The sequence below is a fragment of the Aegilops tauschii genome, chromosome 2 (genome assembly GCF_002575655.3).
Source record: "Aegilops tauschii subsp. strangulata cultivar AL8/78 chromosome 2, Aet v6.0, whole genome shotgun sequence".
Lineage (NCBI taxonomy): Eukaryota > Viridiplantae > Streptophyta > Magnoliopsida > Poales > Poaceae > Aegilops > Aegilops tauschii.
Window position 1 is genome coordinate 16,141,165 of NC_053036.3, and position 16,421 is coordinate 16,157,585.

At 45.1% G+C, this 16,421-nt stretch overlaps 1 pseudogene; it reads left to right on the plus strand.

The window, feature by feature from the left end:
* Positions 1 to 317: 317 nt before the first annotated feature.
* On the plus strand, positions 318 to 8,369 carry LOC109770980 (beta-glucosidase 16-like; annotated as a pseudogene).
* The last annotated feature ends 8,052 nt before the right edge of the window (positions 8,370 to 16,421 follow it).

The window sequence follows — 16,421 nt, forward strand, 5'->3', positions numbered from 1 at the left end:
AAAATTATGGCAGAAAAGTTCTTGCCACATTTTGAGGGGGAGAAAGAAATATGAGATATCCATTAATGAAGAATGTGATCATCTGGGGGAGTACGACGATCATAATAATACTCCTAAAGAAAAGAAATAGATGTATTCCTAGATCTTTTACAGTTCCGAAAGCAGACTAAGGAATACTAAGACGGTGCTTAAAGTGCAGGAGGAAAAGAAGTTCTTGTCCTCAAAATTTAGGAGAGACATTCTTTTAACGAGTGATGTTAATTCTTTTAAGGGAGGCACTGAAGCGATGGGAAGCTCCACCGCTGCCACTGCCCACACATCGCTACTTTCTGCCATCACCGGCCATCACCATGGACGGCACCGGGAGCTCCTCGCCACAGGGCTAAGGTACACACCGAATACAGTTTATATCCCACTGATCTACTCCTAGTTGATCCAGTAAGTCTATCAAAACCAAGAGACACACGCTGCCATTCTAGTAGCTTGAGGCGACCGGGAAATGGCCATGGTGACCGGCATGGCCATGCTGTCGGCGCTAGCGATCCTCATCCTCATGCCGTCGGCGCGAGGGCTCGACCGCGCCGAGTTCCCGCCTGGCTTCCTCTTCGGCGCCGGGACGTCTGCTTACCAGGTTGGTGGATCGGAGCTTGAGCCTTGAGCTTGGCCTCGGCGTCGTCTCTCTTTGCCAAGGCACGTACGGTTGCTGACGACGCAGTGCGATTTCTGCTTCTGCTTCCAGATCGAGGGCGCATACCTGGAGGACGGCAAGGGCCTCGGCAACTGGGATTTCTTCACCCACACACGCTGTAAGTCGTCTTCTCGGTTCTCTGCTTCCATGCCCTTGCGTGATGATCCATGTATACCATGTGTGTCAGTGTTTTCTTTTTAGGATTGTGTGATCCATGTTGCTTAGGATTGTGAGAACCAATCAGTGGTTGGACGATGGTGCCCAGCCCATAAGACATTAAATCATAGATTTGGCGTTTTGTTGTCTCCTTAATGTGGAATAGTGTTTTGATGCGAGGCGAAGTTTACATCGATAGCATACGTCTGTGGTGACTTCATCAATTTTTAAGCTTCATAATTTTGATCTGATCTTCGGTAGGCGCTGTGTGAGTGCGTGTGTGGTAATGTGAGTGTGTGCGTGTATATGCCAACTAAAAAAAATCGCCATGCACTAATCAGTTGGCATCATTGTCAAATTTCCTATTTGTGTGCACTGTAGTCATCTGACACACTTGTGCAACATGGGTCTGATTTTGACATGAATTAAATTTTTACGAAAAGAGGAAAAAACCATCGCTGAGGGATGCATGCACACTGTCATATATTATTTATATAAACAATTCTCTTTCTCTCCAACCTGCTTGTCCCTACTCCACAAGGCGAGACATGCAAATGAAGCAAATTTTATTGTCCAGCCCAATTCCTTTGGCATCGGAGCGCAACAGCGTTTCTTGTTCGGGCATCCACAATGTGTAGCCAAATAATGTTGCCTTATAGGGATTTGGCGTTTGGCATAAATGCCCACCATTGTGCAACCAATTGCCAAAGGCAAAAATATGGGAATTGGTGCAGCAGGTGCTCTGATGCCAAACGAATTGGGCCGGACAATAATAAGATTCAGAGTCCAGCCGGTGCTATTTGTGTGGTTGCTCGACAATGTATGCGATGCCAAACAATTTGATACATCTATATGATTTAGCACCGGTGTTATTTGTGTGATTGCTTGACAATGTATGCGATGCCAAATCCTACAAGAATGGGGGGGGGGGATATTTGAGAATAACTAAACATAAATTTTAGGTGCCATGACTGATTTTCTCGTCTCAACCTCTCTTCCTTGGAAGCTCACGCATCAAGCTGCAGCTCCTCCTCTGTTCTAATTCCCTCAGTTGATCTGGTATCAGAGCAGCTACGTGCTTTGGTTCCCCATAAAGTTGGCTTTGGCAACGGCCCCACAATATGCGGGAACTGGTTCCATAGCCGAAAAGAGAATATTGACATACACTGTGGATTATTGCCGTAAATAGCAATTCAGCACTCGTCTCGTGCTCGGGCAGCAGGACCGAGCTCGTCTCACGCCCGGCAGCAGGACCGAGCTCGTCTCGCGCCCAGCAGCAGGACCGAGCTCGTCTCGCGCCCATCAGCTGGACTGCGCTCGTCTCGCACCCGACAGCAGGACCATGCTCTTCTCGCGCCCGTTGCTACAGGACGAATCGATGGAGGCTTGTTTGCTCCGGATCCGATCGTCTCTTTAGTTGGGGTAGCGGTGGGTGTCGGGTGAGGTGTTATCTAGGTCTTGGATGTCGGGGTGGCGACCCTGGTGGTGGTTGCGCAGTGCTCATGGGCAGAGACCGTCGCTTGGTGTTGCCCGGTGGCCATGGCTGTGTGGGAGGCATGGTTGTCGGGGTGCGCCGTTCGTTGGCGGTGAGTATTGGCCGGGGGTCAAAACCCGCCCTATCTTTGGACGGGCCGGCGGCGGCGTAGCTCATGCCCTTCTTGAAGTGGTCGTCGCGGCTCTCATTGTCTGTCGTGTGGCTCCTGGGAAAACTTTGATCCTCGGATCGGGCGGTGGCGGCGCTTCGGTGTCGTAACCTTCCTAAAGACACCGTCTTGGTGCCCACGGTTCGTCGTATGCGGCTTCATCTCTTCGTGGTGGCGTGTTCACTGGTGGAGCCTCCGGTTGCCCTTGTAGTGCTAGGTGTCGTGTTGCTGCGCTCAACGCCTATGTATCCTGCCTTGGGTGTGTGCATGTCTTGTGGTGGAATGCGTTTGTACCGGAATGTTGTTGATCATTGCTTTATATATAAAGCGGGGTGAAAGGCTTTTTCGGTAAAAATAACAATTCAGCGAACCAGCTTCAACTTCGTCAAAGTTGAACTAGATGCAGAAAAATCAAAAGTATCACCCTGTCGGCCTCCTGTTGGCCGAAGAGGGACTTTTCGGCCTATTGTAGGCCGAAGAGGGACTTTTCGGCCAACCATTGGCCAAAAAGGACTTTTCGGCCAACAGTTGGCCAAAGAGTCCCTTTTCGGCCAACACCGGCTCTACTGTTTTAGAAAATTCATATCAATTAGATTCTTAGTATTTTAATTTGATTCTTTTTGCATTAGATTAGAAATTTTATGAAGTTTCTGTAGATATCAAGTTTGACTAGATTTGAAAGTTTGAATTTGAATTTTCATGAATTTGCTCAAATCACTAGATTGCCTATAATTTGAGCTAGGAGTATTCTTTTTAGATGGTTCTTTTTGCTACTGGTTCTTTGTGACTTTGTTTATCAGTAGTAATTAATTGGTGAATTTTAGGATTATTTAAAATTAGGTTTTTACGAAAACAGTTATGTTTTAGTGTTTTATAGGTTTTGTGCTATTTCTTTTAATTTTAATTGCTTTAACTTTTTTCTTTATTTTTTTGCATATTATTTTAGTTTCTGTTAAGTTATCAGTAGATATTTTATTTGTAGTATTTTATTTGTATCTTATTTCTTTTATCCTCCATTTTCTTTCCCGTCGTTCTTTCCCTTCATTTTCTCCCGCTATTTTTTTTGCCGCCATTTTCTCCCGCCATTCTTTGCCGCCATTTTCTCCTGTCATTCTCTCCCGCCATTCTTTGCCGCCATTTTCTCCTGCCATTTTCTTTCCCGTCATTTTATTTGCCGCCATTCTCTCCCTCCATTTTCTCCCGCCATTTTATTTCCCGCCATCTTCTTTGCCGCCATTTTCTTTCCCGCCATTCTCTCCTGCCATTTTCTTTCCCGCCATTCTCTCCCGCCATCTTCTTTCCCGCCATCTTCTTTCTCGCCACCTTCACTTCTCAACTTATAAAACGAGCCTCATGGTGTCCGCGACCGTAGATAACATCGTCTGACACGGTCTGTGTCTCCTGCGTCTGTGCTGCTGGTTGAGTGTGAAACACTGTCTGAGAGAAGTCATAAGTGTTTGCAGCTTAGTCATCATCATCGGAGAGTGTTTCACACTTATGACTTCTCTCACGCAGTGTTTCACACTCCACATGAAGGCATCATAGTCATCCTCCGTCGATGCAGCACTCCTTAGTGTGGCGGAAGAGAATGGCGGGAAAGAAAATCGCGGGAGAGAATGGCGGGAGAAAATGGCGGCAAAGAAGATGGCGGGAAAGAAAATGGAGGGAAAAAGATTGCGGAAAAGTATTTTTTTCATGTATAAAACGGAAATTGTTGTACATGATTTATAAGGCACTTTTAAATATAAACGCCTATGAAGCTCAAAACAAGTTTTCTAGTAGGATAAAAGTAATAAAATACAAAAAAATACTACAAAAAAATAGCTACTGATAACTAAACAGAAACAAAAAGAACATGTCAAAAAAACTAAAGAAAGCAATTTAAGGCAATTAAAATTAAAAGAAATAGCATAAAACCTATAAAATACTAAAACAGAACTGTTTTCATAAAAACCTAATTTTAAATAATTATAAAATTCGCCAATTAATTACTACTGATAAACAAAGCCACAAAGAACCAGTAGCAAATAGAATCATCTAAAAAAAATACTCCTAGCTCAAATTATAGGCAATCTAGTGATTTGAGCAAATTCATGAAAATTCAAATTCAAACTTTCAAATTTAGTCAAACTTGATATCTACAGAAACTTCACAAAATTTCTAATCAAATGCAAAAAAAATCAAATTAAAATACTAAAAATCCTAATTGATATGAATTTTCTAAAACAGTAGAGCAGGTGTTGGCCGAAGAGGGACTCTTTGGCCAACGGTTGGCCGAAAAGTCCCTCTTCGGCCTACAGTAGGCCGAAAAGTCCCTCTTCGGCCAACAGGAGGCCGACGGGGTGATACTTTTGATTTTTCTGCATTATTAGGGTGTATAGTTTCCGAATTTGCTATAAAAATCATCATAGTTTCAAAAAAATCTTATTAATTTACCATGTATGGTACTCCCTCTGTAAACTAATATAAGAGCGTTTAGATAACTAAAGTAATGATTTAAACGCTTTTATATAGCTTACGGAGGGAGTACCATGTAGCCAGATTACTTTAGTGTTAGCGAATTATCAGTAAGATAGAGACATAAACCATTTCCTATTACAGCAAACACTGGAGTTCAAAACATCGGAAAAAAAAGGAACAGTTCACCTTGAACGATTCAATGTTGAGTAGTGAGATCCAGAGGCCGCACTATATAAAGATGCCATGAATTTTGCTTTTGGGTAGTTTCTTTCTTTCTTGCAAGTCTGGTTATAAAATTGTGCTTATCCTTTCTCTCCCTCTATAATTTCATACTCCTCTGTATCAAAATATAAGACGTTTTTGCAATTCAGTTAGTACTCCATTGAATCAACGAACATCAGAACAGTTCTCCTGCATGTTGTCTCAAAAAAAGAAAAACAACTCACAAGCAGATGTGAATGTGATCATCCATTATAATTTTAAAAGTTCAAACTCGTGCTTTTCTCTCAAAAAGCTTTGCGCTACAGCTAGGGGAATCAAGGATGGACGGAACGGGGACGTAGCGGATGATCACTACCACCGGTACATGGTAGAAGCAAAAAATCACCAGTAATATAATTGCAATGGTGCATCTTAACCGTGCTTGCCCACGTATTCTGACAACACTGTTGTGAACAGGAAGATGTGGAGATCATTCATAGTTTAGGTGTCAACTCCTACAGATTCTCAATTTCATGGGCAAGAATCCTACCAAGTATGCTAATATATACAAGCACAACTTTTTGTGGTTAATTAGTTGCTTAGCAAAAAAAAAAATGCCGCTGAATTGAATTTTTGTAGGAGGCCGGCTTGGAGGCGTTAATTCTGCTGGAATAGCTTTCTACGACCGCCTGATCGCTGCACTCGTGCAGAAGGGTACTTACTCTCACACGCCACACCTCTGGAATATATAGATTCCACTATGATCTTCATTCTTCAACGAAGAGCGATCTAAACGTATTGCCGAAAATGTCAACCAGGGATAGAGCCATTTGTGACACTGCATCACTTTGATCTGCCGCACGAACTGGAGACCCGATACGGCAGTTGGCTGGGCGCTGGAATCCGGTACGTGCAACTCCTTTGTACTACATCTGTACTTTGTTTCTCTTGATGAAATCGGCAGAGTGCCTGCCTTCCATCGTCCAAAAACAAAAAACCAATGGTTTTTCCAGGGAGGAGTTCGGCTACTACGCGGACGTGTGCTTCAAGGCGTTTGGTGACCGGGTCAAGTTCTGGACGACGTTCAACGAGCCCAACCTGTTGGCCAAGCTCGCGTACATGGTGGGCAGGTACCCTCCGGCACGCTGCTCTGCGCCGTTCGGGACCTGCGAGAGCGGGAACTCTCATCACGAACCCTATGCCGCGGCTCATAACATGCTGCTGTCACATGCAGCCGCCGTCCACAACTACAAGAAGAATTATCAGGTGAGTCAACACAACAAACTTGCTCTCTCGTCGTTGAGGAGCTTTCTTGACAATGGGCACCATTTCAGTGGATCTCAAATGTAGCGCTGCCTTATTATGATTGCATGTGTGTGTGAATTAGGGAACGCAAGGCGGGTCAATTGGGATCGTGATTGCGATGAAATGGTATGAGCCGCTGACGAATACCACGGACGATATCCTGGCTGCACGACGTGCCTTGTCTTTTGAGGTAGATTGGTATGTCCTCTTATTTATGCACCTTTGCAAGTGCAAGAACTAGCATGAGAATGTTCATACCAACTTTACATAGTTATGCTACAAAAAAAACTCTTAGTACTATGGTTTTTGTCAATGTTTATTTTTCTTCTTCAGGTTCTTGGATCCGATATTCTTTGGTGATTATCCCAGAGAAATGCATGAGTTGTTATCATCCAACTTACCGAAGTTCACCTCAGAAGAGAAGATCTTACTGCAGAAGAACCACGTGGATTTTATCGGTGTAAACCATTACACGGCAATTTATGTCAAGGATTGCATCTCTTCTCCGTGCAACCTTGAGACTTATGAGACTTATGAGGGGAATGCACTAGTCCAAGCTACGGGTGAAAGAGATGGCGTGGCAATTGGGAAACCCGTAAGAACTGCTTCGATCAGTGTTGTCATCCTATATATACTCTTCTTCTCTTTGTCACATGTTCGTATGGTTGCAGACTGCATTCAATGGTTACTATGATGTTCCGGAGGGCATGGAGCAGATCGTCAAGTATGTTAATCAGAGATACAAGAATACACCTGTCTATGTTACTGAAAATGGTGAGTGGCAATGGACTAACGAATTCACAATGCATTATGTAAACTCGCTGAAGATCGAGAAGCTTCTAGTGCTTTCTCATTTGCTTCCATAAGTTCACAATGATCATGTATTATCTACTTATCTTACGCTTTCTTTGTCAGGTTACTCGCAACACAGCAATAACACGATGGACGAATTGATGAATGACGGTGAAAGAGTGAACTACCTGCAGGGTTATCTCACATGTCTATCTTCAGCAGTCAGGTGACGTGCAACCCACCACTCGAATCTGGAACTTTGCCTGGTGCCAGGGTGTTTGCCGAATGCATTTTGTTGGGTACTAGAAAAACATGACCTTTGCTGAGTTCCACGAGGAAGTCACTAGGCAAAAAAACAAGACTCGGTGAATTGCACATTTGTCGAGTTTCTGCCATGTGGCACTTGGCAAACACATGTTTGGCTCGAGTTCCTGCCACATGGAACTCGGGAAACACATTTTTCCCTTTCCTTTTTTTAACTTCCTTCCTTTGTTTCATATCTTTTGTACATTATTTGTCTTATTTTTTGTCTTCTGCTCTATTTTTTCTACATTATTTGTTCTATCCTTTTTCATTTTATTTTGTCTGCATATATATATATATATATATATATATATATATATATATATATATATATATATATATCCTTTTATAGTCATTTTAGGCAAGCCCGTTCAAAAAGTATCCTAGAAAGCAGTCTAATTGTTTTCATTTGTCACACGCACTTGTAAAAATATGAAATCGAAATAAGAAGCTTCGTTTGCAACTCTGCATTCTGAAAGTATTAACTCTTTTCTCACGCTTACAGGAAAGGAGCAAACGTGCGTGGCTACTTCGTATGGAGTATCATCGACAACTTCGAGTGGACTTATGGTTTCACGGTAATGTTCGGGTTGTATCATGTGGATTATGAAACTAGAAGAGGACTCCAAAGATGTCGGCGAAGTGGTACCGTGACTTCCTCGTGGGCTCTAGGCCGACCAACCAAGTGCAGACGCTAAGAGCAGATTCATGATAGTTGCAGCCATTACTGTGAGATCCAGTTACCCGTAAAAAGAAATTGTAAGTCGTGTTCTCGGTTTTCTGCTTGCGTGATCTATGTACCATGTGTGTCGGTGTGTGAGTATGAGAGTTTTTAGGATTGTGTGATCCATGTTGCTTAGGAGGATAAAGATGAAAATGAGTGGTTCCCTTCCACCCTGCTGTACGGAACAGAGACAGGGATAAGCCGCATCCACTCTGTTTGTGCGTGGCCAAATTCGATAGCCATATTAATATATTAATGAGAACCAATCAGTGATTGGATGATGGTTCCCTCCACCTATTAGAGATCAAATAATAGATTTGACGCTTTGCTGTCACATTAATGCGGAATTTTATTTTAATGTGAGATGACGTTCATATCATTCCACGTGCACCAAGTCATGGGGATATTACAACTAGCAAGCAGTGCTTGGTGTGGCCTATAAATATGGGCCATGCTGTACGAGCCCTCGTATGTGGACGCTGCTACTACTCCTTCCGTTCTTAAATATTTGTCTTTCTAGAGATTCCAACAAGCGACTACATACGAAGCAAAATGAATGAATCTACACTTTAAAATATGTCTACATACATCCGTATGTTGTAGTCAATTTGAAATGTCCAGAAAGGCAAATATTTAGGAACGGAGGGAGTAGATTGCAGTTGTAGCTAGGGAGAGGGACCTTGTTTGCCCACTTTGCTGTGGCCTCTAAATGAGCCTGCAGGAGGGGGGGGGGGGGGGGGGGGGGGGGGGGGTAGGCGCTGTGGGAGGATCTCTGGTGATACGGCTCATAACATGCTCCCATGCTCCAGGTCAGTTTGGGGCGTTGGATCTGGACTGTAGGAACAAGATTAAGTAGGCTCACGTCCTTCTGGCAAATATAAAAAGACACCCTCGGTTACTCGGCATATCAGGCGGAGGTGTGTACCTGTCCCTTCCTTGGCTCTGTATGACTCGTTCGCTTCGATTGTGTCTCCATCGCAACTGTTCCCTGCCGCCGCCCCAACGCCGCCGGTCACCGTAGTGTATGCCTCATCTGATATTATTAGCCCAACCCTGGCCAACCTATTAGTAGGCCACGGTGCGCGTGCTGAATTGGAGCTCGGATCAGAACGGACGTGCCATGCATGGGTGCCGAGAAGGATCTCCCCTCGCAGCCGCTGGAACCGACCGCATCGCCTGAAACGGAGACCCTATGCAACGGCGATATGGTAAGAGGCAGGTCCTCCTTACTTCGTTAGTACCCAGGCCGTATTGTGGTGCTACATGTTGTCTGTGCCGATCACAGCGATCCTGAAATCTGCTCTTTTGCAGTGAAAATCTGCAAGTGAAAAACAGTCTCTGTCTTGGTGGTCCTCTACTCCTCTTATGATGTTCATGCTATTATTTTTTGTTTTATCATATGGCTATCAGTTGAGCCAATCATTGGGAAGAAGTAATGTACTCCCTCCGTTCCTAAATACTTGTCTTTCTAGGCATTTCAACAAGTGACTACATACGGAGTAAAAGGAGTGGATCTACACTTTAAAATATGTCTACATACATCCGTATATGATAGTCATTTGAAATGCCTAGAAAGACAAGTATTTAGGAACGGAGGGAGTAAGCATGAAGCTTTCTTGATCTGTGAACGAGTAGTGTAGTACTATTGTCCAAGTTCATGCCATTCAAAATTTTTGTCACTCCTGCATATTCCAACAGTGTTACCAGTAGTGTAGTACGTACATCAGAATGCTTCACTTTTTGGCATGTTCCAGAAGTATTACCAGTTGATATGGAAATAAATGTTTGCATACTTATGTTTAAAAAAATCAAAATTGCACCTGCCTCCCTTGTTAAATGATTTCAAATTAAATGGTGTCTTAAAGAATGTCCATGCTATTTCTATCTCAATGCCATGGATAATAGAATCAAAATTTCCATTCCGAAATTTTTTAACAAACGAAAAGGCCAAAAGAATGATATTGAGTTTTGTGACAATGACGGTTGATTAGTTTTAAATGTATATTGTGCATATACAAAACTAATAGAACAAACAAAGTAGGGTTCTGATGATGTTAATCTGTTATCATTGTGTAATGGAAATATATAACATATAACCTCCAGGCCCTTCATCTGAAACCGTCTTCCCTTATGGATAAACCCCTGCTCCAGTACTTCATCATTTGGGCTGTAACCAGCACTGCAATGCAAGAATGTATCAAATACATTAACATTGTACGGAGCATCAAGTTTGAGAGTTGCCCAAAGAAGCCTAACTACTATTGTGCGTCTAATAAATATTTACTGTAGCCACATCAACTCGTCTAACACTTAGTAGTAGGAAACAACATCAGCAACCTCAATCGCCAAAGCTCAGGCCACTCCGACGAAAAAGTAGTGTTATTTTGATTGCTGTTTTTAAGCTCTCACCTCTATCAGCCAAGAATTCTGCGCCTCGACAATACTCTCAACGCGTCCTCAGTTTGACAGTAGAGTGATGGCGGAACATCGCTTAATAGTTTACCTTTGTTTCTCTAAACATTTCATATGTGCAGTTACCTCTAGAATGGCCACTCAGTTCAAAGAAGTGCTAAGTGCTCCGCTGTTCCTTGAAACTTCACATTTGGAGCACTAGGAGACGACGTTGTTTGTTCTAGTGTCTTGGATCTTCGGAGAAATTAAACAGTTCTTCTTACTTGTGTCAAAAGTGCCTGCATTTGTTTGTTTTATTCAAGCACGTAGTTGGTACTTTTCTTGGTTTATCTCACACATGCTAATTGGCTGTGAAATACTCTCAGGCTCTTTTGATTGAGAATTATGTTCTATGAGGCTGGCGATTCATATATGTACATTTCTGGCCTGGCTGTATGGTTTCTAGTCCATTTGACGTGGGGAGTAAGATGCAAAGACATGATGCTTCCAGGGGCAAGATGCAAATGTACCAAGGGGGCATACTGAAATTGATTGGTTAATTGATCCTGCCGCTTCATGCATATCCGACGCACCTAGAGGTCCCGGAGCAGCGTATCACTCAAAAGGCTGGAGCACCCGATATTTTCCCTAGGTGTTGTCTCCTCATAAACCAAGAAACACTGCCATTCTAGTCTAGCTCGAGGCGACGGGGAAATGGTGAGAGCGGGGAGCGGTGTTGGGCGGGTGAGCTCGGGTGGTGCAGCGGCGTCGGGTAGAGGAGCTTGAGATGGTGGCATCGGGCGGGAGAGGTCAGGCCGGTGAGGGAGATCGGCGGCAGTGTGGGAGCTCGGGCACAGAGTTGGCAAAAACTTAGTGTGAGCAAGATAGTAGCGACGAGTTGAGAGCATCTCTTGCAGACCCCTTAAAACCGCGACCTTTATAAGTGGGATAAGAGTCGAGAAAATCGTGTTTTAAGGGCCGAAATCGGCTGTGGCAGAACAGAGCCCGCAAACCCGAGCGGTAAAAGAGAATATCAGGGGTTTGCGGGCTCTATTCCGCGCGCTTCCGATTTGGGCCCTCAAACCATAAAAGCACACAAATAAATTAATCGCGAATTTGAACAAGTAAAAAATAAATGCCGAGGATTTAAACATGATCTTGCCACCACCACATAATTTTGGCGGCATTTAAACATAGCTCTTGCGCCACAATCCAAAAGAGATCGCATCTGTCATCATTGGCAAAAACCCAAAGACGCATCCACCATCATCATCACAAGATGAAATCTTCACCATCACCATTACCACCACCACTTGCCAACCACTATGCTCACCAAACCTTGGCACCGTATGGCCTCTTCTGGCTAGCCTCCTCCTCTCCAAGATCTCCAACCTTGCCAAGTCATGCCATTCTTTGGTGACCTCGTCTCTCATTTCGGTTCATCATCATGATCTTGTTCTCCTCTTGAAGAAGTTTGGCCATGGCTTTGTCCTCGTCGGCCTTGGCTCTTCTCTCCTCAATGGCGGCCTTGCGGTCACTCTCCACCGTGAATAGTTGCCACTTCTCTTGCTTCTCTTGAGCCTTCTTCTTGGCCAACTCTTTTTTGCCTCCAATGTCTTGATCACCAATATCTCATTGGAATTGACCATGTCATCTAGCTTCTCCCGCAAGCTTGATGCCTCCGTTTCCTTCTTGATCTTGTCTTTGGCTTTCTTGTTTTCATCGGGCATGTTCTTGTTTCTTGGGCCATCGTCGTCTTAGTCATCATCATCATCCATCTTGGTGAGTGCACCTCTCTTCGGTGAGGATTCTTTGTCAACCACCTTCCACTTCTCGCTATCTTTGAGAAGTTCCCAACAATGCTCTAGTTGAATGCCTTTTTGCATGAAGCTTCCATGTCCTTGTATCTTTCTTGCACAATTTTGTCCTACAAAATGGAAACAATGTCAAATTATGCAACCACTCCGAGTTGCACAGTGCGCAACTTGGGACCTGAAAACGAACTCACAAACTCGGCTTCGACGACACCACTTGGAGGTGCATTGCGGACTTGCATCAAGCAAGCAGCCCAACGGCTACAAATCGGTTTGATCACGTCCCAACGACCTTGAAGAGACCGAAAGGTGCATGGCGTCCGGTTGGGATACGTTGCCATCATGCGAAAGAATTGATCCCTGATACTTTGTCAATACCGCTTTGCGGTTTCGTCAGTGCCTGTGCACGCATCAAGAGACACCGACTCCCGAGCCTTGATCAAAACTTTATCTTCAAATGGAGTGTAGTTCTTTGATCTTGCGTGTTTTGCTTGCACTTCATCCTACACCCCCTCGTCAACCTCCTCCACATCATCTTCTTCCCCGTGACCATGCGCGCCACCATTCATCTCGTTGTAACTAAAGTCACCGGTCGGGGCGTGATCGATGTCGACGGTGTTGTCGTCCAACATTTGCACGAAGTCGGCAGTGACATCATGCATACCGGCGCTACAATTGCACTCCACAAGTCACGTACAAGCAGAATGAACCAAAATGAAAGAAGTGACGGAAATCGAAGAATCATACCTTGCGACCATTCCGCCGAACACCTCGGGGGCGGCAGTAGCGCCATCGGCGGGCATCCTTGGGGCAGCTCTCGCCGGAGCAATCGGGGGAGGTGTTGGTGGGGAGGCTCGTCCCGCTAGCTTCTTGCGTTTCACACCGGAGGCCTTCCCCCTTCTTCGCCGGCAGATGCCCGACCGAATTCGCATCGAAGGCGGCGGGGCGAGCGGGCGCACGTGCCTTTCCTGCGGGGTCGGCGGGAGCGCTGCCCTGGACGACGATGTTTCACTGCCGCTTGCGGGATGGTGCGGTGCAGCCTTGAACGGCGACGGGTGCGGCATGGCCGCCGCCGAGATCTGCCAAGGAGGCGTCGCGTGGATGGCGGCCGCGGTGACATCCGATGGCTGAGAGGCTTCCATGGCGGCGGAGGGACGTCGGGGAAGGTGCTCCGGGGCGAGTGGACGGAGGCGGTTGGCGGCAGAGGGAGAGGGAAGCAGGAAGAGCCGCGCGGAAATGTCCCTCCCACAAAAAGTCGCAGCTGATAGGGGTCGAGCTCGGGTCGGCCTCCCGCCCCGTGAATCTACATGTTAAGGGGCGAACTTTTTCCGCGCCCCACAATTTTTTTTTACAGTTCGCGGGCTGATACGGGGTCTGGTCGGGACATTTTTTTCGCCTGAAACTGAAGGAAATATGCCCTAGAGGCAATAATAAAGGTGTTATTTTATATTTCCTTATATCATGATAAATGTTTATTATTCATGCTAGAATTGTATTGTCCGGAAACTTGATACATGTGTGGATACATAGACAAAACACCGTGTCCCTAGTAAGCCTCTACTAGACTAGCTCGTTAATCAAAGATGGTTGTCATTTGATGAACGGGATCACATCATTAGGAGAATGATGTGATGGACAAGACCCATCTGTTAGCTTAGCATAATGATCATTAAGTTTTATTGCTACTGCTTTCTTCATGACTTATACATATTCCTTTGACTATAAGATTATGCCACTCCCAGATACCGGAGGAATACCTTGTGTGCTATCAAACGTCACAACGTAACAGGGTGATTATAAAGATGCTCTACAGCTATCTCCGAAGGTGTTTTGTTGGGCTGGCATAGGTCGAGATTAGGATTTGTCACTCCGAGTATCGGAGGGGTATCTCTGGGCCCTCTCGGTAATGCACATCATGATAAGCCTTGCAAGCAATGTGACTATGAGTTAGTTGCGGGATGATGCATTACGGAACGAGTAAAGAGACTTGCCGGTAACGAGATTGAACTAGGTATGAAGATACCGACGATCGAATCTCGGGCAAGTAACATACCGATGACAAAGGGAATAACATATGTTGTCATTACGGTTCGACCGATAAAGATCTTCTTAGAATATGTGGGAATCAATATGAGCATCCAGGTTCCGCTGTTGGTTATTGACCGGAGAGGTGTTTCGGTCATGTCTACATAGTTCTGGAACCCGTAGGGTCCGCACGCTTAACGTTTGATGACGATTTGTATTATGAGTTATGTGTTTTGGTGACCGAAGATTGTTCGGAGTCCTGGATGAGATCTCGGACATGACGAGGAGTCTCGAAATGGCCGAGAGGTAAAGATTGATATACTGATCGATAGTATTCGGACACCGGAAGTGTTTCGGAATGTATCGGGTACATATCGGAGTACCAGGTGGGGTTACCGGAACCCCCCGGGGGAAGATATGGGCCATATGGGCCATAGGAGGGAGGCAAGGCAGCCCACAAGGGGTGGCGCCCCCCCCCAGGGAAGGAGTCCGAATTGGACTAGGGGAGGGGGCGTCGCCCCCTTTCCTTCTCCTCCTCCCTCTCCTTCCCCCTTTCCCCTTCCGATAAAAGGAAAAGGGGGCCGAATTGGACTAGGAGTCCAAGTGGGACTCCGCCCACTCGGCGCATGATAACCCACAAGTATAGGGGATCGCAACAGTTTTCGAGGGTAGAGTATTCAACCCAAATTTATTGATTCGACACAAGGGGAGCCAAAGAATATTATCAAGTATTAGCAGTTGAGTTGTCAATTCAACCACACCTGGATAACTTAGTATCTGCAACAAAGTATTTAGTAGCAAAGTAATATGGAAGTGACGGTAACGGTAGCAAAATCAATATTTTTGGGTTTTGTAGTGATTGTAACAGTAGCAACGGAAAAGTAAATAAGCGGAGAACAATATGTGAAAAGCTCGTAAGCATTGGATCGGTGATGGAGAATTATGCCGGATGCGGTTCATCATGTAACAATCATAACATAGGGTGACACAGAACTAGCTCCAATTCATCAATGTAATGTAGGCATGTATTCCGAATATAGTCATACGTGCTTATGGAAAAGAACTTGCATGACATCTTTTGTCCTACCCTCCCGTGGCAGCGGGGTCCTAGCGGAAACTAAGGGATATTAAGGCCTACTTTTAATAGAGTACCGGACCAAAGCATTAACACATAGTGAATTCATGAACTCCTCAAACTACGGTCATCACCGGGACTGGTCCCGATTATTGTCACTTCGGGGTTGCCGGATCATAACACATAGTAGGTGACTATAGACTTGCATGATAGGATCAAGAACTCACATATATTCATGAAAACATAATAGGTTCAGATATGAAATCATGGCACTCGGGCCCTAGTGACAAGCATTAAGCATAGCAAAGTCATAGCAACATCAATCTCAGAACATAGTGGATACTAGGGATCAAACCCTAACAAAACTAACTCGATTACATGATAAATCTCATCCAACCCATCACCGCCCAGCAAGCCTATGATGGAATTACTCACGCACGGCGGTGAGCATCATGAAATTGGTGATGGAGGATGGTTGATGATGACGACGACGACGGATTCCCCTCTCCGGAGCCCTGAACGGACTCCAGATCAGGCCTCCCGAGAGAGTTTAGGGCTTGGCGACGGCTCTGTATCGTAACACGCGATGAATCCTTCCCCCTGATTTTTTTCTCCCCGAACACGAATATATGGAGTTGGAGTTGAGGTCGGTGGAGCAACAGGGGGCCCACGAGGCAGGGGGCGCGCCCCCACCCTTGTGGACAGGTGGTGGGCCCCCGGGCTTGATTCTTTCGCCAATATTTTTAATATTTTCCAAAAATAAGTTCCGTGGAGTTTCAGGTCATTCCGAAAACTTTTGTTTCTGCACATAAATAACACCATGGCAATTCTGCTGAAAACATCG